This window comes from Canis lupus, chromosome 20 (assembly GCF_011100685.1).
Source record: "Canis lupus familiaris isolate Mischka breed German Shepherd chromosome 20, alternate assembly UU_Cfam_GSD_1.0, whole genome shotgun sequence".
Classification (NCBI taxonomy): domain Eukaryota; kingdom Metazoa; phylum Chordata; class Mammalia; order Carnivora; family Canidae; genus Canis; species Canis lupus.
In genome coordinates, this window is record NC_049241.1 from 8,976,682 (window position 1) to 9,000,714 (window position 24,033).

General features: G+C 43.7%; 1 protein-coding gene across 6 annotated transcripts in view; it reads left to right on the forward strand.

Annotated features, from left to right (window-relative positions):
- Window positions 1-24,033, forward strand: part of SRGAP3 (SLIT-ROBO Rho GTPase activating protein 3) — a 326,045-nt gene that overhangs the window by 86,747 nt on the left and 215,265 nt on the right. The gene's annotated exons all lie outside the window — the stretch shown is intronic.

Here is a 24,033-nt window from a genome sequence, read left to right on the forward strand (position 1 = left end):
CACAGTCCAAGCTTATAACCCACTTTGGGCCTTTGCACATAGCTTTTACCTCTCTTTAGAATCCTTTTCCCCTGGATTGTCACATGGCTAGCTCCTTCTTGGTATTCAGCTTTCAGCCCTCATGTCACTTCCTGACCACCCAACCTTAAATAGCCATGAAGTAACTAGTAGATTAACTGACTTGAATTCTCAGCAGAGCACTTATGGCTATATGATATTTTCCCTTCTTTATTTATTTCTTCTCTTTACCAGAATTGAAAGTCTCTGAGAATGAGACTTTTGTTTCTGTTGTCCATTTGTGTTTTGTTAGCTCTTGGAACAGACCTTGGTATATAATAGGTGATCAAAATATTTGTTGAATGAATAAATGAACATATATTTCCTTTTGATGGACTTTGCACATAAGCACATGTGGGTGTTCTGTTTCAGGGCACATGAGATTGTACCGGGAATTGCAGTTCAGAGGAACATAATGAAACAGATTTAGGCTTTCCCCAAACCCTGACAGAAAGGTAATTCAGGAAGATAAAGAATCCAAAGAATAGATAATTGTGTCTATGCAGGGCTGTCCAAGTCATTAGAGGGAATGAGGTAGAGGGACCATGTGGCCACTTGCAGGGATACTGCAGGGAATCCAATATTTTCTGTTAATTGAGTTCTTAGTATGTGTCTGATATGGGGACACAAAAATGAATAAAATATAGTCCTATCTCTGTCTTGATGGATTCACAGTTTTCTAGGAAAGATAGTTACAAAACTAGACTAGTTGATTATAATAAATATAATAAGTACTGGGATAGTGCTAGAACCACATACACATTGGGAATTGAGAATGAGAGTGACAGCTTTGCCTGGGAGAGCTGGAGAAGTTCTTATAGAAGAAAGCACTTTTGAGTAGGCTTTTGAAGGATGGATAAGAAGCTCAGCTGGTGGCAGAAGCCATGTCATGAGAGAGAAAAGCATGTGCAAAGGTATGGGGTTATGCAGGAGCCTGGGTACTTGGGAAATGGTGAGAAGTTCGATGTGGCTGAAGTACAGAGTAGATGGAATGGAGTAGGGGTTGGGGATGGGATCAGAAAGGAGGAGAGCTTGAAGTTCCTTTCTAACCATTAGGTCCTATGAATCTTTGATCTTGGAGATGGAGGACGAGAGTCTTATTTTTTTTATTACCTTCCCCCCCTTTTGATTATGGATATAATATATGCTTGTTATTTTAACAGTTTCTAAAATACAGAAAAATATAAAAAAGAAAAAAATCTAGAAGCCACTTCCTGAGTTACCACTATAAACATTCCATGTATTATTACCTTCCAGACTTTATATCTGTCTACCAAATCTGTTTTATTCATGTATTCATATATATATATGTGTATATATATATATATATATATATATATATATATGACAAAAAATGGGATCATAGATCTTCAATGAAAAGTCATAAAAATAAAGCTGATGGACAAATCACCCTAGGCCTAGAGCTTAAACTGGATAGAGTATGGCCTAAAAATATACAGACTTTGTCAAGTAAGAACATTAATCAATAAGCATGACCTTCCACATGTTTTGATGGTCCTTTAGAACAGGGGATTGGTTTGTTGGAAACCATTCTATTGTGATGATTGGCTTGTGTTGCCATTTCTGTCCCACTGGATTTTTTTTTTTTTTTCGTCCCACTGGATTTGTATACGATTGGGGTGCACTGAGTTGACTCATTACGAACTGCCCCTGACATCCATCCTAACCACTTGCAGTTAAAGTTTTCCCCCTTCCCAGTCCCCTAGACTCTCACTTCCCTGTTGGTACCCAAGCAGCAGTTCCCTGCCTTTGGCAGGAAGTATTAAGAGGAGAGTGTTGTCTAGGACAAAGAATTTAGCCTCAGCAGCATGTTGCCCTTCCCTGCTGGTACCTTTCCTTTGGTCTACCTATCCTCGTTCTTTACCAGTGTCCCTGGTCATCTGTAGTACTTTTGAGATTCCTGATTGCTGATCTGCTTCCGACAGTGACAACCTGTTTTTCCCCTTGCTTCTGATGGTTGGTGGGAATATTTCAGAATATAGTTTATTTTAGACTAGTAAGTTTTCCAACTCTTTGTCAGACAGGAAGGCCTGGATTCCTATAGGTGGGTAGAGCTCTCCCTCAGCGATTGGAGCACAGACAGCTCTGTAGGGGCACCTTCCATAGCTTAGAGTGCCTTAAAAGGAGCAAGAGAGACACAGACGGAATGACATGAGAGGATCCTTACCAATGAAACACCTGAGCCACCTTCAGGGACATTAAAGAGTAAGTGTCACTTCTCTAATTTTGTGTGTATTAAAGAATGCAAACTGAGCAACATGGCTGCTGTCCAGCTGTTGTCTTCGTAGGGCATTTATAAACAGATTGGCTATTACATTATTTTTTATTTTACAGTGTCTTTATTTTTATCAGTGGCCTCTCCAGACAGTAAGTTTTGGATTTCTCAAAGATACAACCTCTTGAGGAAACTGAGGCAGCACAACAGTTACCTCCTGGCTTCTGACACCTGGTAACTGATAACTCCTTGACCTTCTACCCCAGCCTTTTGGGCTCCTGACCTTTTGCTTGGTTGTGGTCTTTGAAGTTTATTAGTCCTTTGACCCTCAGCTAATACAGGGCTTTAGTCTTGGCCTGACCCTCCTGCCTAAGCCCCACCTTGAGTATCTCTGCCTTGTCCGATCTCATATTTGGCATAATATTACCATCAATACTCTGTGCCGAAAGTGGCAAAGGCCCCACTGCTCTTTGCCAGAAACATGCAATTGTTGTGCTATCGGGAATATTGGGAAAGAAATGTTGAGAATGTGGTGAGGTAGTTCACTAACAAATATTTATTGAGCTCCTATTATATTCCCTGTCCTCATAGACTTTATAATTCTGTGCGGAAGAGATTTTTAGCTTGTGGTGATAAAAATGTTGAGTGTTATGAGGGGGTGGTATGGAGTTGTTGGGGGAACCTACAGCAAATGGATGCAAGTAGTTGAAAATGTTGTAGGTGAAGGACGCCTGAGTGGCTCAGCGGTTGAGCGTCTGCCTTTGGCTCAGGGCGTGATCCCAGTCCTGGGATTGAGTCCCACATTGGGCTCCTTGTGAGGATCCTGCTTCTCCCTCTGCCTGTGTCTCTGACTCTCTGTGTGTGTCTCTCATGAATAAATAAAATTAAAAAAAAAAAGAAAGAAAATGTTGTAGGTGATTTCTGATACTGATCTGTAAAACTGAACCATACTGGCCAAGCTTATCTCACCACCATCATTTCCTGAGCTATTTAGAATCTAGACAGAACCATCTTTCCATTTAGAGAAGAGTCAGAGGCCATGAAAATATTGAAGGAGTTAGGAAGTGGTACTTCTAAGAGAAACATACAGCTCCTGGTATAAAAGACAAAAATGGTTCCAGAAAAGGAATTTTGTAGTAGTTAAACTCAAGATGGTAAATACAATTGTGGGATAAGTGCTATTAAGGGGAAATTAAAGCCAGGGATCTACTGAAGAGGGCTGAAATCCATCCTGGTTGAACAAGTTATGCTAAAGTCACAGAAGGGGGTTGAGTCGAGAATATGGACTTGAAAGGAGGCAGGGGACCATGCTCTGGATGGAATCACACACACTTGGGTCTGAATTTTGCCTTCTGGCTTATCAGCTGAATGACAGTGGGTAAGTCTTTTCTTATTCAAGAAAGAGAGAAAAATAGGGATAATATGTTACCAATTTCCTTATTTGGAAAATGGGGCTAATACTACCTCACTTTGTGTGTGTGTGTGTGTGTGTGTATGAAAGAGAGAGAGAGAATTAGTTGAAGTAACACACATCAGAATTTCTTTTTTTTTAAGTTTTTTTAAAAAAATTTTATTTATTTATGATAGTCACAGAGAGAGAGAGAGAGAGAGGCAGAGACACAGGCAGAGGGAGGAGCAGGCTCCATGCACCGGGAGCCCGACGTGGGATTTGATCCCGGGTCTCCAGGATCGCGCCCTGGGCCAAAGGCAGGCGCTAAACCGCTGCGCCACCCAGGGATCCCCCACATCAGAATTTCTAGTACACTTCTTGGTACACAGGAACATTTACTGAACAATGAAAATGTTAGCAAAACCTGTTAAGAGGGTTACCAGCACTTAGAGCCCTGGACAGTGAACCTAAGGCCACAGATGACGTACTTAACAAGTGGAGCTGGTTGGAAAGGAGAGGAGAATAGGGCAATATTAGAAAACTGTGAATACGGGCCGAGTTGCCAGCATGGGTAGCTGGGAAAGGAAGGTGGGAAAGTAAGTCTTGGATGTGATGCTTTCTTGGACTACTGCAGTATTTTTCCCAGTGTGGCTCCTGGGCTATCTGCATCAGAATCATGAGGGAGGAACTGATAACAAACTCAGATTCTGGGGACTCACCCGAGGCCTATTCAATCAGAACCTCTGGGGGATGGGGCCTGGGAACCTACATTTTTTAAGTGCCCCAGGATTTATGAACTTGAAATACTTGGACCTGAGCTGTAATAAACTCATCAATTTGACTGTCATTGTATCCTTTTTTTTGAAGGCAAAAGAACATGTAGTAATTATGTAGACTACATGAGTGAGAAGAAAACCCCTGAACTCCCAGTGTGTATGTATATGCGTGTATGTGTGTATGTGCATAATACAATCTTGGCTTTTTTTTTTTAATAAAAAAATGTGTGTTTTTTATGTATTGGGTGTGTATAAAAAGAGTCTGATAATTCTTACTGATTTGTAATGCTGTTTACTTTTGGGGAGTAGGAAAAGAATGTAGGTCAGAGATGAGGGCAGGACAGTAGTGACAGGATGGTCGAAGGGAGACCTTGTTCCCTTATATTCTTTCATATTGATTGATTTTTAAATTAATGAGCATGATTACTTTTCTAATTAAAAAGCCGACAAAGTTGACAATAAGAAAGGAATTTACTGCCAAAATTTCCTGCTGTGGATGATGCTCAGACATCAGCTGAACCCTAGAAAGAGGGAAAGAAAAGAAGAGACACTTGCAGCAACAGATAGTTAAGTAATGCTTAACTTCTTGTGGTGCTCATTATATATTGAAAGAATGATGGCTGAAATGAAATATATACTACTTTAGTGGGTGATTCCCCAGTGGAAGCAGAAGATGTTTCTCCCTGTTCTGTCAAAATTCTAAGAGATGAGGATGGGGTGGAGTAGTCAAGCCCAACGACTTAATTTATTGGGTTTAAATCAGGAGCCATTGAATCCGGGGTTTAGAGTTTGTAAGACCTGATTTTCCATCTCTGATCTGTCTTTTGGCAAGGCATGACTCTATTTTGTATCCTTGCTTCCTCACCTGTGAAATGAGGGTGTTATCTACTTTAAAGGCTAGCTGCTCTGAGGATCAAATGAGGTGGTGTGTGAGAAAGTAAACTCTGGAGTGCTGCAGAAATGTTAATTATTTCTATTTTTGCCTAGCTCCTCCCTTGGAGCTGCTGCTATTACCGTGGGGTTGTTTATGTGTCTGTCTCTCTGTGAGCTCATTGAATGCAGGGGCCTTGCTTTATTCATTCTCGAATTCTTGTGCTCAGTGCCTGCCACACAGGAGGCCTTCAAAGCAAGTTCTGGAATAGTTATCAAGGATAGAAAAATACATGCACAGTTAGGTTTAGGCTTATGAAAATATTAAGATGCTCTTTCAGGAAGCACTGCCTTCTACTTCTATTTAAAATAATTAAAAAAAGATTCACCCAAGTCTACAACAGAAATGATATTGCCAGGAGAAAGAAAAGAGCTTCATTAAAGAAAATTTAATTGCCCAGTTTTCTAAAGAGACAGAGCCACATCCCTCCATCCTCATTACTGTCAAATGCAGGACTGTTGGTTCCAAGGAGGGCAAGAAGAATGAAAAGAGATTGTGAAAAGGCAAATCCTGATACTCCTGAAGAAAAGTCTCCCAAGAAACAAAATGCCCTCTGGATCACCAGTTTCCTTTATTGTTTGTCAGAGCCCGGGAATAAGCCTTCTCTGGGCAACTTAGACAAAGGCCCTCTTTGGCCTCTACCCCAGACCTTGGCCAGTAAACCACAAAGTCCCTTATTTCCCCTGGAAGTGGGAAGACTTCCAGTTGCTTGACAAAACTGGAAGGATTATCTGAGGCTCAACTTGGGGGCTCCAGTACCCCTAAGACCTGGATAATTATCATCTGAATGGGCATGGGGAGGACTGGAGCCAAGTCTAGAAAAAAGAACCCTGAGTTAGACCTACAGTTAGGAAAGAGGGGCCTCATCTCTCGGTTTTGGTCCTATGGACCATTTTCCTGCATAGCTACAGATCTGCAATTTCTTCTCTATTTTCCTATACCAATTAAGCCTGAGGGCACCATTAGATGGGTTTATAATTGTCCAATCCAGTGCCAATGATTGCATGGGCGTTGTCAGCCTAGGTGAAGTCTCCAGTGGTCTGCTAAAAGGCGCTACTCTGTTCAGTGTTTTAATTGAGTATTTGGATGAAGATGTGAGTGTGTCCATCCACTTTGAGAATGCCAGGACAGCAGGCTTGGTAATTGGGAGCATGGTTATTGCTACTGAACTGCCCAAGATTCGTAGCTCAGCTTTGCTGCTTTCTAACTGTGTGACTTTGGACAAGTCTTTTCATCTCTTTAAGACTCAATGTCCTCATATGTAGAGTGGAGATAATAGTCCTATCTCAAAAAGTAATCCAGAGGATTAAATGAGATAAAGCATGTAAAGCTTTCTGCACAGTGCTTGGCACATAGTAAGGACCCCGTCCGTCAGTGTTAGCTATTAATACTTGTAGCTGTAAGAATCATACTGCTCTAGAATCCAGTAGATTGTGTTCAGATTCTAGCTCTGCCGTTTATGAGTCGTGGGCAAATTGTTTAACCTTTCTGAGGCTCGGTGATCTGGACTTCTGCAGACTAGGAATAGTAATGCCCACCTTGGGCATGTCTATAAAGCATTTAGGCCAGAACAGACACATAGTAGTTGTTCCATAAACAGTGGGTGATCATTAGGAGAAATAGCACCTCCTGTGGTGAATAAAACCAGGAAGCAGAGAGATCTTAATACAATAGGATGAGGGACAGACTCTAAAAATGTGAAGTTTAATCTATAAGAGAAGACCACCAACTCTTCAAGAGAAGCTCAACTTTTTTTTTTGTTGTTGTTTTTTTTTGCCTGTTGAGCCCTGAGAGTTTCTCCTATGAATAGATAGAAATATGAATAGGGGTGAGAACAAATTGGCATTTAGTTAGGATGCTATACCTTGGACTCTGACCCCATCCTGTCTTTTGTCCAGGTAGCTCTTGGCCCCTCCCCAAGAGGCTCCAGAGGGAAATATACAGTCGAGGTCACTGACCAGGCAATGAACACCAAAGCTCCTGCTCAGTACCCCTAGTGCTAAGCTGTTCTTCCCTAGAGAACTCATTTAGCCTAGGTGGGTTAGGCATTCAGGCCTCCCTTGCAAGTCCATACTTGAATCCTGACTCTGTTGCTTCAGAGTAACCAAAACTGACCTGAAGCTCAAACCTCTGACCCCTTCGTTTTAGGGACCAGCCTAGATAATTCCTCTGACTCCTCTCAGAGATGCTACTAGGCCTAACTTGCCATAAGGGAGAAGACAAGAGTCAGAAGTCTGGACCCACCTAGACTTGACCTTTGACCTCCTTGGAAGTACCTCTGGCAATTTTGGTCCATGAAGGTATCCTAACACCTGGCCAGTCCATAATGTTACCTTTCCTTTAGGGTGGATTTCCATGCCCTTCATCTTGACCCTGGCTTAGGAAGAGTGAATAGAGTTGGCCTTCAGCTCCCTGAAGGTCAATGATCCCCCCCTGCCCCCCGACCTTTCTTCTAATGCCCCCAAGAGCTTAACAGCCAAGCTTATGATCAACTCAGGGTGTGGCTCTCTCCTTCTGCAGAAGACATCAATGGAGAATCTGTGACATCCACTCGGCATCCTCAGTTCTCCATAGTGTGCTTGCTCAGCCCTCAAGGGTTTAAGAATGCCTCTTTGATGTCCCTCTCCTTTTCCAGATGTGTAAAAGCAGCTCAACACAACTTGAAAAATTCAATGTAGTTTTCTAACCAACACTGTTCACCAGGCAGGAGGTGGTCTGCAGGCCAGTGATGTATTCTGTTGAGATGTACTGTAGAGTTGGGCAACTTCATATACACATCTGTATTTTTCACTTTTACAAATTAGGTGATCTGGCTGCACTGGGCCCCCATTCCCACATGGTAATAAATCTGGCAGAGCTGAGTCTCAGCCCCCATTTTTTTTTTTTTAAGATTTTATTTATTTATTCATGAGAGTCACAGAGGAGAGAGAGAGGCAGAGGGAGAAGCAGGCTTCATGCAGGGAACCCGATGTGGGACTCGATCCCCAGACTCCAGGATCACGCCCTGGGTGGAAGGCAGATGTTCAACTGCTGAACCACCCAGGCGTCCCTCAGCCTCTATTTTAAATTGAGGCATGCATACTTGAGTCCCTGCTGCTTCCTGGGCAGGAGCTCTTGGGTCCTCATGCACCCTTATCTCCCCTCTGCTATTTCATTTACCTAAGCTTCCTGACTTCTCCAGGCATTTAGCTTTGCCACTCCTGGATAAGGCCAAGATATTCTATCTTGTCTCAATTATGCTCATCAGATGGGGTTGTACAATGAAAAGTGAAGGACAGCAGGACAAATAATTCAATATCTATGATATAAAAAAGCCTCCAACTTGCCATCATCCTTTCAGGTTCGTAATAGAGACTCCCTGTAATTATTTAAGTATATCCTTCTTCACTTCTCCTCAAGGGTGAGTTTGACATTGGAGTCAAGGACAAGACATTTTCCCCTGAGAAATGCTGCTCTGTGTGCCCCTGACCCATCCTTCAGAGGAGTTGTGGGAAAGATGGAGGGAAGGACCCTTCAGCTGCTGGAGGCCATTAAAGATCCTGTGATGTGGTGGATGGTGTCCTTAGTTACCTCAGTAGTAGTCACTACAACACGTTAAAAAAAAAAAAAAAGATTTATTTATTTGAGAGAGAGAGAACACAGGCCACTGTGAGTGGAAGAGGGGCAGAGAGGGAGAGAGAGTGGGGAGGGGGGAATCTCCAGCAGACTCCCCACTGAGTGTGGAGTTGACGGGGCTCAATCTCACTCACAACCCTGAGATCATGACCTGAGCCAAAATCAAGAGTCTGACGCTTAACTGAGCCACCAGGCAGCCCTACAACACATTTTTAATAGTTAAAAATCCCTCAATGTAAGTAAATAGTTTTAACATCAAAGCATAGTCCACTTAAAGAGATTCTGTTCAAACACCATGGTCTCAGAATTCCCTATTGGACTCCAAAATCAGACAGACCTAGGACTGAGTTCCAGCTTCATTACTTATTAATTGTTTAACCTTGGGCAAATCATCTCACCTTTCAACCTCTCAGTTTTTGTCTCCTTAAAATGGGCACCTTATTGGGTTCTCGTGAAGATTACGTGAGATAATCCATACTTGGTATGTAACCCAGTGTCTGGAACATGGGAAACACTCAGTAATGCTCTCTATCATTCTTACTCTGATTTGGAGGGCTTAATTTGCTCCAGGAGTGAAATTTAGAACATTTAGAGCAGAACTGTCAGCTTGGATGCAAACTTAGACACAAGTGGTTTGTCCTTCGGAACACAGAAGTGAATTAGTTTCCAACATTTAAAAATTAAGGGGCACCTGGCTGGCTCAGTCAGTAGAACATGCAACTCTTGATCTCAGGTCATGAGTTCAAGCCCCATGTTGGGTGTAGAACTTACTTAAAAATATATATACTAAAAATCAAGAAAGTTTGGACAAAAAAGGAGAGTTCACATAAAAACCCCAGATTTTTGTCATTTCTTGTGCTAGGGGCAGATCTAGGCATATTGGGTCCTCATTCTCAGAGAGAGGCAAAAATCAGTTGTCCTCTTCAAATGGGGTATGGGCTCCACTTGCTCCAGAGCCTGCCTGACCCACTTCACTCATTTTTGTTGTCTGCTTGATTCCTAGGGGCATTTGAGGTTTTTGATCTAATGGAATGGACCAACCTCCATTCCTCCTTCCTCATTATGGAGGATTCAGTTGACTCTCCATAAATATTATTTACAGCAACCAGGCTTTGGAGAAGGTAGACAGCAGGTTGTATTTACTGGCAAATGCCCCAGTGCCATCTGTGTTATTGATTAAGTGCAGAGCCATCAGCTTCACCAATTCATGGGCAGAGGTAGGGTCAAGGTCCTCTTAAAAGTACCTGGGAAATTAACAAAGATTTGTACCTGTGAAAAGATGCCCACCTCATCACAAGATGTAGGTGGGCTGAAATTTAATAAGGAAAAAAGTGTAAAGTCTTGCCCTTATGTCTAAAAACCCAGCTGGCCTAGTACAGACTAGGGAGAGATGAGCTTAGCAGCAACGCTTGTAAAAAAGACTTAAGGTTCTAGTTGACAATAAGTTTGGTGTGAGTCATGGGGAGGCAGCTGCCAAAAACCTAATCTGATTTTGGGCTGGGTTTATAAGAAGACTAGTGTCTGGAAGACCTTTCTAACAATTAGAACTGTCTTGAAGGGACAGCCAGGCAGTCTCAGAAAGCCTTCATCTCCCTAGCATAGGAGGAATTTGAGGCTGGGGTGATATGCCTCAGGAAAAGACGGTCAGAGTAGGGATTTAGGCATCAGAGGGAGATTTGTTCAAGGTGACAGATAAGGTCTCGGTGAACCTTGTGATTCTGTTTTCTGCAGCCCACTGGAAGAAGATAATTTTCATAATAAAAGTAAAAATCTTGCTTTTTGATAGAAGAGAGCAGATATGTTGAAGAGGCTGATTGGATGCCATTTTGATCTGACTCTGTCAAAATGGAAATGTGAACTTCCAGTTCCTACCTCGTTAATTTGGACACAGATGTCACTGGGCCTTCTTCATCCCTAAACCTCATCTCACCTGCAACCCTATCCCTGACCCCCGGCCTCATTTCTCAGAGATAGAGGGGGGCTGAGAGAGGGAAGGATCTGTTTTGCACATTACTGGTAATTTGTTTAAGCTGGACTTTTATGCAGAGCTTGCAAACTGATGGTGTACAGGCCAAATCCAGTCCTCAGATGTGTTTGATTTGGCCTGCACTGTGTCTTTGAAAAATGCGATTTAGATGCCAGCATGTAAAAATGAGGAGATTTCACATAAAATCTGGATTTCTAGCACCTTTTTAAAAAAAAGTCAGAAGGTCTGGCAGCCTGGGTCTGAGTTCCCGCGTGACAGCACCAGCTGGAGCTGAGCACCCGTAGCTCTCCTTTGATAGGACTTGAGCTCACTTGGCCACTGTTGTTTCCTTAACCTCCTCTGCTTTACTAGTTCACTTGCTGTACCTGGTCCCTCTAGGTACCTAGAGTTATCACTCCCTGGTATAATGGTGGTGGTTTTCCTCTTTAAAAAAAAAGACCCAAAAATGTCATCGAACTTTATTTTCATTATATAAAAGTCACTGATTAATTTTCTGCAAAGTTGGAGGGAGTATCATGTTTGGGATGAGTCTGACTTAAAATATAGCCTTGGTGGCAGATCTGGAATATACTTTCTAGGAGGTGTGTCTAGGGGGACCTCAAAGAGAGACAGGCGTCATCAGAGCAGCTGGGACCAAGGGGGAAATTTTACTGTGTCTCAGGAAAGACTTGCTATAGGTGTCAAGACAATGTGGACCAAGAAGGCAAACAGTACCAACATGAGCATCAAATTGAAAGTATTCTCCTGAAGCTAACTCTATACGGTATGTTGTTTCAAGATAAGGAGAAGAGATTGATTTATTTATTTAAGCCTGACTAATACATTAGATAATGGTTTGTTTTCAAGACCACATCAAAATGCCCTGCGCTGTCGGAGACATCTTTAGGATGCAGTTACAGACTCTGCTCGTTCATCTTCCTGACAGTGGGGCTGGCAGCTGGGGGCCCATGGTGTAGGGTGGGGGATGTGGTGGAGGGAGCAGAGTTGCCTTTATAGTTGCTCCTAATACGTATCTGTGGCTCACAGAATACCACAAGTCCCCAGTTGGTTTTCTTTCTTTTTTTTTTTTTTTTAAGCTCCAGTTCTTGCATCTAGTGAACATGCCCAGCTATTCTTTTGGACTGCTCCAAGGCTTCTGATGGTTTTTCTTACTTTGACCCAAATCTTCATCCTTGTAACATCTCCACTGTGGGCCTGTTCTGGAGCCGTGCGGAACAATGGCTGCTGCTTCCACAGCACAGCCCTGCCGATATTTGCAGACAGCAGTCTCCTCTGTTCTGTGAACCGGCGGCTATCCTTGAGGAGAGGGAGTGGGGGCGGGTAGGGCACAGAGAGACCAGGAGGATTTACTAGAGATGGTATTGCCTTCAGGTGGGTCTTGAGCTTGGCGAATTCTGCTTGGGAAGCCCCGAGTTTCACACGAAGCACCATCTTCTCCACAGGCTCCTTGTGCCAGCCTCTGAACCTCTCTATCAGCTGCAGGGGCCTGGGGGAGACTTAGAAGAACTGAATCTTCTTATGAAGCTCTAGTATCTGGTGGTAGGAATCGTTAGAACCTTACCAGAAAAAGGGAACCATCAGGTACAGTTAGTTGGCTCAATGTCTGACGTCTGCTACAAGTCAAGGGGAGTGAGGTCTACCTATAGGCCTATTGGTTGGCTTCCTTACTCCAAGATAGCATTGCCAGACCCTCATGCTGCTTGAGTCTGTGTCTCTGATCTTAGGTTCTCAGACTGAAATTGTCCAACCCAGGACTTGGAAACCCTGAGGGACACCCTCTCAGTCCCTCTTCTTCGCAGAGTGGGCCTGTCCCTTCTTGGGACCTCAGACTCATTAGGAAATGCCCTGTTGGGATGAGTTACCTTTAGTGTGGACAAAGGGTCTCATCTGCTTCTCCGTGGTGTAGCATCTGGTCGCCATCTTGTGTTTTTCCAGTACTTACCTCAGTGAATCCTTTCCCTGACTTCTCTTTTGAGTGTTATTTCTCTTTCACCATTCCTCAATCTCTTTTCTTTTTCTTTTCTTTTCCTTTCTCCTTCCTTCCTTCCTTCCTTCCTTCCTTCCTTCCTTCCTTCCTTCCTTCCTTCCTTCCAAGACTTGCCCTTGCTTAAGAGCCTTTCTTCCACAGATAGAAGCGGTACATGTGAATTGTGGGAATTCCAAGAAGGTATTATCTCTTGGGAGTGACAGGGACTCTTTACGATGACATGGCACCTGGAAGATGCCGGAGTCTGTATGGTGGGGGTGGGAGAGAAGATGGGCAGTCACCCTCTGACCTGCCTTGAGAGAGTAAGGATTGCAGGTGGGTGGACAGTGTCTCTATAGTTCCATCTCCCTTTCACTTTCTTCTTGATGTCCCCTTCCCCACATTCCCCATTTCTTGTTTTGGGAAAGGAAATGGTGACACCCATTTGTTTTGTTTTGTTTTGTATTTTACTTTTATTTTATTTAATATATATCAATATATATTAATATATATATATTTTTTTATTGGAGTTCATTTTGCCAACATATAGCATAACACCCAGTGCTCATCCCGTCAAGGGTGACACCTTTTGTAAATGACATGACAGCTCAGCATAATGTCATTACTGCTTCCTAGTCCATCATGCTGGCTATTCCTTACCTGACCTGCTTGGCCTTCCCTAGGTGCTTCCATGGATCTGAGTCAGCAATAGAGAAGGCTGTATCTCTATGAGTCATTCTATTAAGTGGGTTTGGGTGATAATGGGGGACTGATCCCGGTTGGTGCCTTGAGTGTTATGTGCCAGGGCTAAGGGCATAGAGCATGTATGTGTAGAGTGTGAGGAGGGGTCTGCGGGGGAGGGAAGGTGGTCAGGTGTTCCTTCTGGAGGAGCATCTGTCCTCTCTGGAACCCCATGGCTTGTGAAATGGCTATGCGTGAGAAAACAGTCTATCTAGAGCCCATGACAAGAGCCCATGTCACTCCTGTGTGGTATGGAGAGCTAATCAAAACCTCCAGAGGAGAAGTGCCTGTCTTCCATCCAGAATCAAGATTAATTGATGTTCTTTAATGGAAACAAATCGAATCTCTCAGGAACCCTTCCCATTAAGCTTACAACCATGTACTTTTCTACCAAGGTATGGGCAAGTTTTTCAGAATCAGCAGGCTCTTGGAAGCAGCTGACTCTTAGAGGCCATTTTTGTGTATCTTCAGAGTGACTAGTGGGAAAAGGAGAGAAAATACCTTTAAGTTACTGGGCTGGAGGTATAATTATCCTTTGCCTGTGGTTTACACAGCCCATTTGCATCCTTGTTGCATGTGATCTTCCTGACAGCCCTATGATGCGGGTGGTGTCAGTGTTATTATTATCTCTATTTTATTTATTTCAAAATTTATATGAGTAACTATCTTTATGCTCAAATTGATAAAAGCATTTAACATATACTTTACAGTAAAAAGTAAGTGCTATGCATTTTGCTTGTAGAGTGATGTAAGGTATTTCAAGCATTCTATAATTCAATCTGTACAAAAAGTAAATTTCCATATAAAAATTTGGTTAGTAGAAGTGATTATGCACTGTCAAATTCATTTTCCAAAGTCGTTCAAGGAAAAAAAAAGACTTTAACCACTAACACAGGTATTTTTTGTACAATAAAGCTTTTTAGTATATAGTAAGAGGGGAAAATATTACAATAATTACTTTAAATTTTCAAGTCTGGATCTGCCTTTTTTTCTTCTCACTTATATGTGGCCAGAATACCATGACTTTTGATTTTAGTATATGTGCAGCTGAAACGAGCACATACCATGACTTTTGAAAGGCATAAAGTAGGCAGAATATTATCTCTATTTAAAAAAAAATATTTTATTTATTTATTCATGAGAGACGGAGAGACATGGGCAGAGGGGAGAGAAGCAGGCTCCATGCAGGGAGCCTGATGTGGGACTCGATTTTGTGACCCCAGGATCACACCCTGAGCCGAAGGCAGATGCTCAACCACTGAGCCACCCAGGCGTCCCTATCTCTATTTTCTTTAAATATTTTATTTATTTATTCATGAGAGGCACAGAGAGAAGCAGAGACATAGGCAGAGGGAGAAGTGGGACTCAATCCCAGGACCGCTGGATCATGAGCTGAGCTGAAGGCAGATGCTCAACCCCTGAGCTATCCAGATGCCCCTATTTATCTGTATTTTATAGATGAGGAACTCCTCTAGACTTTGAACACTATTCCCTTAAGATGTTTGCTGTAGGGGCACCTGGGCGGCTCGGTTGGTTAAGCATTCAGCTCTCAATTTCAGCTCAGGTCATGATCTCAGGTTCGTGAGATTGAGCCCTGTGTCAGGTTCCACACCATGGAGCCTGCTTGACACACCATGGAGCCTGCTTGAGACTCTCTCCCTGTGCTTGCTTGTGTGCGCATGCTTGCTCTCTCTCTCTTTAAAATAAATAAATAAATCTTTAAAAAAAAAAGATGTTTGCTCTGGAAAGGGCTGTGTTCAAATAAGTGTAAGAAGCATTCTAGCATGCTCTCTTCTTAGAGATTGATAGTGCACGACTATATAGTAAAGATTCTGATAAGTCCTGTGGAAAAGAAGTGACTTAATCCATTGTTTCTTGAACTCATTAACCCAGGTACTATTTTTTTCTTTAAGATACACCTATTGGCATCTTCCAGATGTATAAATGTTTTCTCTAAAAGGCCAGATAGTAAACATTTCAGCCTTTGTGGGTCATATGGCCCCTGTTGCAACTACTCAATTCTGTTGTTCAATGCAAGAGCAGCCATGGGTAGGGCATGGGCATGGCTGGCTCCAATAAAACTTTATTTACAAAAATAGGCAGTGGGCCAGATTTGACTCATGTAGTTTGTAGTTTGCTGGCTCCTGTTCTAGAATAAACATCCTGCAGTACCTTTTTTGGGAGATGCTGTTTGAAGTCCAGGGAGTCGGGCAGCCCGGGTGGCTCAGCGGTTTAGCGCCGCCTTCAGTCCAGGGCGTGATCCTGGAGACCTAGGATCAAGTTCCACATCAGGCTTCCTGCATGGAGCCTGTTTCTCCCTCTGCCTGTGTCTCTGCCTTTCTCTCTCTGTTTCTCATGAGTTAATAAATAAAATCTTAAAAAAATTAAAAATTTTTTTATAAATATATTTTTTATTGGTGTTCAATTTGCCAACATATAGAATAACACCCAGTGCTCATCCCATCAAGTGCCCACCTCAGTGCCCGTCACCCAGTCACCCCCACACCCCGCCCACCTCCCCTTCCACCACTCCTAGTTCGTTTCCCAGAGTTAGGAGTCTTTCATGTTCTGTTTCCCTTTCTGATATTTCCGTCTCATTTTTTTTCCTTTCCCCTTTATTCCCTTTCACAATTTTTTATATTCCCCAAATGAATGAGACCATATAATGTTTGTCCTTCTCCGATTGACTTATTTCACTCAGCATAATACCCTCCAGTTCCATCCACGTCGAAGCAGATGGTGGGTATTTGTCATTTCTAATGGCTGAGTAATATTCCATTGTATATATAAACCACATCTTCTTTATCCTTATGAATAAATAAATAAAATCTTAAAAAAAAAATGAAGTCCAGGGAGTCCTAGATAAGGCTGGAACTCTCATCTTCCAGAGCGGTTGGTGTGAGTAGCAATGTCTTGTTGAATGTGGCTCAGAGATTGAATGCCTTGCTCTGGGTATATGACTGTAAGTGCCACCACAGAGATGTCACCCAGGCTTTTGACTATAAATTTTACTTATTTTTCTTTGTTCTCTGTTCCTTTGGAGTGAAAGACCCAGGAAGGGGGGCAAAATGCACCGAGAGCATGCTGTGTGCAATTGAAGTAATGCATGTGGGTATATGTGGGTGGTTTTTTTTTTTTTTAAGATTTTATTTATTTATTCATGAGAGACACAGAGAGAGAGGCAGAGACCCAGGCAGAGGGAGAAGCAGGCTCCATGCAGGGAGCCTGATGCGGGACTCAATCCTGGGTCTCCAGGATCACACCCTGGGCTGAAGGCGGCACTAAACCACTGAGCCACCTGGGCTGCCCATATGTCGGCGTTTACATGCAGGTTGGTTGGAGTGTGACTATAGTATTTGTGTTATTAACATGAATGTGGCTGATAGATAAGTTATCCAGCTAGAGGTCTTTGTTTCAAAGCACCTAATAGGCGATGCTGAAAAAATTCACCACTGGCATTTGAATTGAGGTTTGTGGCTATAAGTTAGGAATATATTCAATGAATGTGCAAGAATTTACAAAACATATAACATGTACACTTGCCTTAATTAGAACTTTCGGTTGCAAGCAACAGAAACCAGCTGAGGCTGGTGGTAATGAAAATCGAATTCATTTAAAAATGCAAAGTGTTCTGTGCAGCCCAAGTGGGGAAATGCAGTTGGCCTCAGGATGGTCTGGGACCAGAGACCAGGTTGCTAGGGAGCCTGGGTTTTTTGTAGATATCAGCTGGTGTACTTTCTCTCATTTTGGCTTCTTTTTGCATATCTGCTTCACTCTCCCTTCTCAGCTATTTCTTCTCTGGCTATTTCTGATATTTCTATGTGACAGGTAAACAATGGTTGTTGACAGCTCTCAAGTTCATGTTTCATGTGGAGGTGAACACATGGACAGACTATCTCTCTTGTTCCTTCTTTCTCTGTTACTCTTTCTTTTTCTTTCTCCCTCACTTCAGTTTTGCTGGAGAAGAGACTCTGATTGGCCTAGCTTAGGTGGTCCCTGAACCAGTTAGTGTAATGGCCAGTGAGGTAGGGCTAGCATCAGAACCGTGTCAGCCAGGATCCTACCCTGTTGGGGGGCAGGCACCTTCCAGAGAAGAGGGTCTAACTCTAGCCCTGCCCTGGCTATGCACTGAGCAGGTGAAAAGTGAAGTTGAATATTTTAATCTACTGACGTTTATAAACTAGTTGGAAAGTAAAACAAATATATAGTAGTGATGAGAATGTCAGATGTGCTAAATTGTTTAATTAAATAGTAAAGAAAATAATAGTATAAATAGGGGACTAATTTTGCTGTATAGACTTTGAATGCAAAAGGAGAGACAGGAAAGGCTTGTGTGGGCTACATCACCAGAAAGGGCTTTAGGCAGCAAAGATGTTCTCTGAAGGTGGGTGGGAAGCAAAAAAATTCTGACTACGGAGATGAGGATGGATAAAAACGTAGAATTATAGATGTAAATGTGGTCTGGTTCCTTGACAGGAAGATTCCTTAAGAGGAGGGAGGTAACTTTGGATGGCAATGGGATGTACACTCAAGGAAGTGGGGAACATTGCTGGAGACAATCCACTGTTCTCAGGTTAGCTATAGCAGCAGGATGGTGGTGGTGCTATAACAGACAGGGCCAGAAGCTAAAGCTATGGCCCAAGGTAGCCCTTGGGGAAGAGCCCCCCCCCCCCCCCCCCCCAGCTCCACACAGGCTAGAGAAAGTCCAAGATGGCAGATGCAGGTCTACACAAGTGAGACTGTTGGGTATCTGAGGTGGGGGGACTCTACAGTGCTGGCATAATAGTGTGTGCAAAAAGCAGGCCTGGCCATGGTATTGAGTAAGTCAAGGACAACTTCCAGTCTCTGGGGAATAAGACAGGTACTGTTGCCAAGGGGTGGGACAAGGTGGGCCTTGAGAGAATGGGGATTGGGGTACAGGACAGAAATCTGAGGAATCTGAAATGGGCCATGAGGCTGCCCCAGGACTAGCAATGAGAATGGAGTTGCTTTGTTTTTCTGAAAACTATCCTTCTCCCTTTCCCTCATTGCAACCTTCCTGTCCTCCCTCCCACTACTCAGGACCTTGCAGCCTGCAATTAGCTAATTATCTGGATATCCATGACTGATGTGGCTTTGGCTCTCACCCCATTTTAGGGATTTTTGCACTGGAACAGAAGCTATAAAGCCTCAGACCAAAAGAACAACAATGCCTGGGATGTTAGATGAAGACACTAAGTTCAATGTCAGAGATTCCATCTGTGCCTCTTTGTGGCGAGAACTCTCATTGGGGATGGAATGAGCAAACAAGATGCCTGCTGTTTAGCAGTGAGGCAGCTCTAGCCCTAGACCTCAATACTTTTTGAGCAGCAGATGTAGGGCCATCCTGTAACAACTGGGCAGCATCTTTAGGGAAGAAAAAGCCTCCAGCATAGGTACCGTCTGAGAGCCAGTTAGCTTCAGAGGAGGCCTCTTATTGCTTATTTGCAGCTCAGAGAGGTGGGTGGATAACATGCAGAACTTGGGAGTCACAGGATCAGGATTTGATATCTTGATGGGCCACTCCCTCATTGTGTGAAATTACTCAGTCCCCTGAGTATATGGAGGTCACAGTACCCACGGTGGTAGCTTATGTGCCTGTCCTTGCCACACAGTAGGTGCTCAGTACATGGCTGTTCTATCTGAATCTCTAGTCATAGTTAGAATCACGGCATTTGCCCGGGTGCCCACCCTGGGCGGGAATCTCTGGCAGCCATGAAGCTTCTGATTGGAACTGCCAGTAGCCAGGGACCGACCACCTCATAAATCAGGGATTGATCACCTTCTAAAGGTTTGCTAGAAAGGTCTTCCTCTAATGGAACTACAAGGCAACTCTTTTATTTTTTATTTTTTAAAGATTTTATTTATTCATGAGAGACACAGAGAGAGAGAGAGGCAGAGACACAGGCAGAGGGAGAGTCAGGCTCCATGCAGGGAGCCCGATGTGGGACTTGATCCCGGGTCTCCAGGATCACGACCTGAGCCGAAGGTAGATGCCCAACTGCTGAGCCACCCAGGTGTCCCGCAACTTTGTCTTTTAGGATGACTCAGAATAAGTCTAAGCCGGCTGACTCATGGTAACACTTATATTATTTGAAGACCACTCTTGTGTGCTCCTAAGGGTGGTGTGTCATCTGTGCCCCTTTATGGAGAGAGCTCTTGTTGGTGATGGTAAGATCCCCAACCGAGTGCCAACTATGATGGATTGGTAGTGGCTGCCCAGGGGGCTGTGTTGAGAACGATTCTGAGACTGTGTTCCAAGGTCAATAAGAAAAAATATCATACCTGCCATGAGCTCAGGGGTGGACAGTGGTGGCTTATGTGCAAGGTGTTTGTTTTCTCTGCTCACCATTCTGATGCTTAGATTCTTCTAGTATGCTCTAGATAGCTTGTTCCCTGACCCCCTGGTCTCTTTTTTTCCTGTCACATTTCAGCTTATCAACATTTTAAAAGCCATCTGGCTGCCGTATCTTCCACCTAATTCATTTCTAGGGTGGATTTAACTAATCTGGCTGGCAGGGCTGGGGTCTCTCCTAGAGCAATGTTTTCTGGGAAATCTTCCCAAATAGAGGAGGATCATTTTTGAGTATGCAGTCCACTGATAAACCTTCCAAATTATTAATATCCTTTAAAATATGGAGACCAAGCTAAACAGTGTCTTTCAGAAGTACCTTGGACAATTTGGAGGCCCGTGAGACTAATAATACATCCCCTGATCCTGTTAATGCAGCTTAAAGGTTGCGTTAGCTTTCTCCCCGAGTTTGTAAAGCTGAAGCTCAGAGACTCTGCTCTGGACTCTGAGGTTGGCAAAGAGGAGAGGGGGGCGGGAGGAGGGGGGAGGGGCAGGAGAGCCAGACCCAGGAAGACATCATTTCCTCCTGCCCCTGCTGTGCCAGCTCCCTGTGGCATGTGGGCAATGACCACTGGCACATGGCTCATTGAGGGAGAAAGATCTTCCACTGGGGTTGGGGGACTGGCCTGCTACCTCTTTTCTACCCCACCACCCCCACTGGTCTCCTCCTTGCTCCTGTCACTCTCTCTGGGTGGTTTGGCTTCCAAGAGGCTGGGGCCTGCAGCCAGCACTGAGATCCAAAGGCTACAGGTCTCCTTCTGTCACAAGGAGGTTGTCTGCCCTAAAGGTCCCTGGATCACTGTCAGTCTGTGAAGTGTCTCTCAGTCTGCAACCACATGAAAAAAAAAATAAGGACAATGCAGGGATTTTCCCATACAGCTAACTGTATGTGATTAAAGATCTGCCTTTTATTCTAAATGATATTCTTTCTTCCTTTCTAGGGTGTGTGTGTGTGTATGTGTGTGTGTGTGTGTGTGTGAGAGAGAGAGAGAGAGAGAGAAAGAGAGAGAGAGATTATACTTTCTTAAACAACTAGGGTTGTTTTTTTCCCTAATACCTTTTGTAATGTTGGCCACTCTCTGTAGATACCCCCTCCCATTTTTTTTTTGGGTGGGGGAGATTTTAGTGGACTGTGAAATTCAGTCTGAAAACTACAGCCTTATCCAAGGGGAGGCCCATGAGGACGACTCGGTATGTTTCCTGGGATTGTGGCATGGGGGGGGCAGGTGGGGGGAAGGGGGTGTCTGGAAGATGCAATCTGGTATCCTAATGAGGCCACTGAGGCACAAGATTGGGCCATGGGTAGCTTTTATTGGTAGTTTATATTTCCCATAGCTAGTTTATTGTAAAAGTGGCATTGTTTGGGATTTTGGATTTGGGAGACTGGGTTAATGAGCACCCCCCTTGTCAGGTTTTAGTATGGCTCTGGCAAGTGACTTAGCCGCTCAATGTCTCAGTTTCTATGTCTGTGAAATCAGAACAGTGGTGCCCTTCCCCTAGGGCTGTTATGAGAATGACTGCCACATTGCTTAGCTGAAAGGAGCCATCAGATTGTGCTTGTTGGGACACCTGGATGGCTTAGCGCTTGGGCGCCTGCCTTCAGCTTAGGTCATGATCCCAGGATCCGAGATCGAGTTCCACATCAGGCTCCCTGCAAGGAGCCTGCTTCTCCCTCTGCCTATGTCTCTGCCTCTCTCTCTCTCAGTCTGTGTCTCTCATGAATAAATAAATCTTAAAAAAAAAAAAGAGGATTCTGGTTGTTACTGTAGTTATTTCTGACAACATTCAGCTAGCGCTTCTTAGGGCTTCTGCTATTGTGCGGACATGCAGTGCTTGCAGGGTGGTAGAGGATTCAGAGAAGTGAGGCAGAGATGATGGGTGGGGCATTTCTCTGAATGGACTGGCCTGTGTGCAGTAAACACTGGCATTGCTCCCCAGTTTTTGGGGGTGTACCCCATGAGTTTCGCATTCCCCTTGGGATGGTCCTGCCTCCAGGGGAGAGCCAGTGGCTGAGCGCTCTGGAATGGTCTGTGGCAGTTTAATAGATGCATTGTGGAAAAGAGGAGTCTTCAGGGAATGGCCCAGTGGGCTGATTCTCCTACACTGTGCATATTAGCACTTGGTATTTTGGGCTTCTGGGTGTTGAACAGAGAACAGAGAAGGAGCTTGTTGTCACAGAAGGAGCACAGTATAGGAGGCAGGAAATCTGAACTCAGGCGCCACCTTTGCTACTGCCTCGTTGGAGGATCTTGAAAAAGTCTCTTCTTTTCCTGGGTCTCACCTGTAAAATGAAAGGTATGGAGAGGATGGTCCTGGATGGCTCCAGAACCTGAAGGGTAAATGGCTTAGATTTGGGGGAGACCAAAGGAAGAACTTGCTACGCGTCATGCTCTGAAGATAAGGAGTAGGCCTGACTGCTTACTTTTGGTCTGGATTGGAAAAGATGGAATCTGATGAGGAGGTCAGGGCTGTAAGAACTGACCTACTGAAGTGGCTGCCTAGACCAATACTCTTTGTTTTTAGACTGCTTATTTAAATTTAGTTCATGTTTTGAAGATGTAATATAGACACATACAAAGCATTATAAATGCAATGGTAAGTACTCCCTGGCATCTACCCAGCTCCCTGCCCCAAAGGCCACTTCAGTTTATCCTCCCAGGGATATTTTAGTCTCCCTTTCTTTGACCTGGGACTGAGAAGATCTTTTTCAGCATACTGTGGTTGTTTTGCCTTTAACTTTCTGGTCTGAAGGGTGAGAAATTTGATCCTCCTGTAGCATGTGGTTAGTTTCCTACAATGAATTTCCCTTATTAGTCATAGTTTCTTTTTGCCACTCTTGGGTAGAGATACAGTCTTTTTCATCTCTCTCCATTTCGCCCCACTCCCGAGTTCCCTGTCCTTCATCTGAATCAGGGAATTCCGTAAACACAGATCAAACTTGAGATAGAACATCTGGACGCTGTGCAGCTTATCTGTCCGTGGATTTCAGAGAGGGCCCATTTCATACAACTGTCTATTTAGATGATTTCCAAGATGGTTTCAAAGCTTCATATTCTTTTTTGTTTTGGAGCTTAACTCAATCCTGCAAGTAACTGCTTTGTTTTTCATCTAGTGTTGTAAAGTGTGTGCCCAATGAGTGGGAAGCACTCTTGGATGTCAGCTGTATACTGAGGGAAGAACTCTGGACTTGGAAGAAGAAAACCTGGGTTTGAGTGCAAATAAGTTTCTTTCTTGCTGTGGGGTCTGTGGCAAACTGCTTGGCCTCTCTGAACCTTTGTTTCCTCACCTGTAAAATGAGGGTTGTGCTACCTGCCCTTGTAGCTGTTTTTAAGGTTACACGGGGCAATGATATGAGTATACTTGGCAAACTGTTGCATTATTGTAATTCTTTAAAAAAGTATTAAGCTTCTGTTGTGTTCTAGATATCACAGATAATGTGGGAAATGGTGTGTGGTGGGTGATTTAGGGAAAGCACGGAGACTGGCAGTAAAAAGGCTACTAATAAGCAAACTCAGATAATGATAATTATTACAAAGAAAATAAAACAGAGTAGTGGAATAGAGAATGAACGGGGCAGGGGGGATTGGAGTTCTTGATAAAAGAGTAGGGAAAGCCTCTCTAAGTTGACAACTAAATGTCATGTTAAAAGCTGGGAAACTGAATCTAGGCCTAGGAAACAACAGGTGCAAAGGGCCTGGGGCAGGAAAAACAAGCTTTGGAGAGAACTAAAAAGAAAAAGGGGAGAGGAACTGTAAGAAAGTGGATATAGTAGGCACAAAGTGAGCATGGTAGAGAATGTCACAAGAACTGGTGGAGAGGGTGACCAGAATAGGGCCATGGAAGGCCTTGTGGACCATGTTAAAAACTTGTATTTTATTCTATGTGCAATTAGGGATGTTAAGTAGGGAGATGACACCATCAATTTTCTCCTTTAGAAAGACCCTTCCTCCTGGAATGTAGAGAA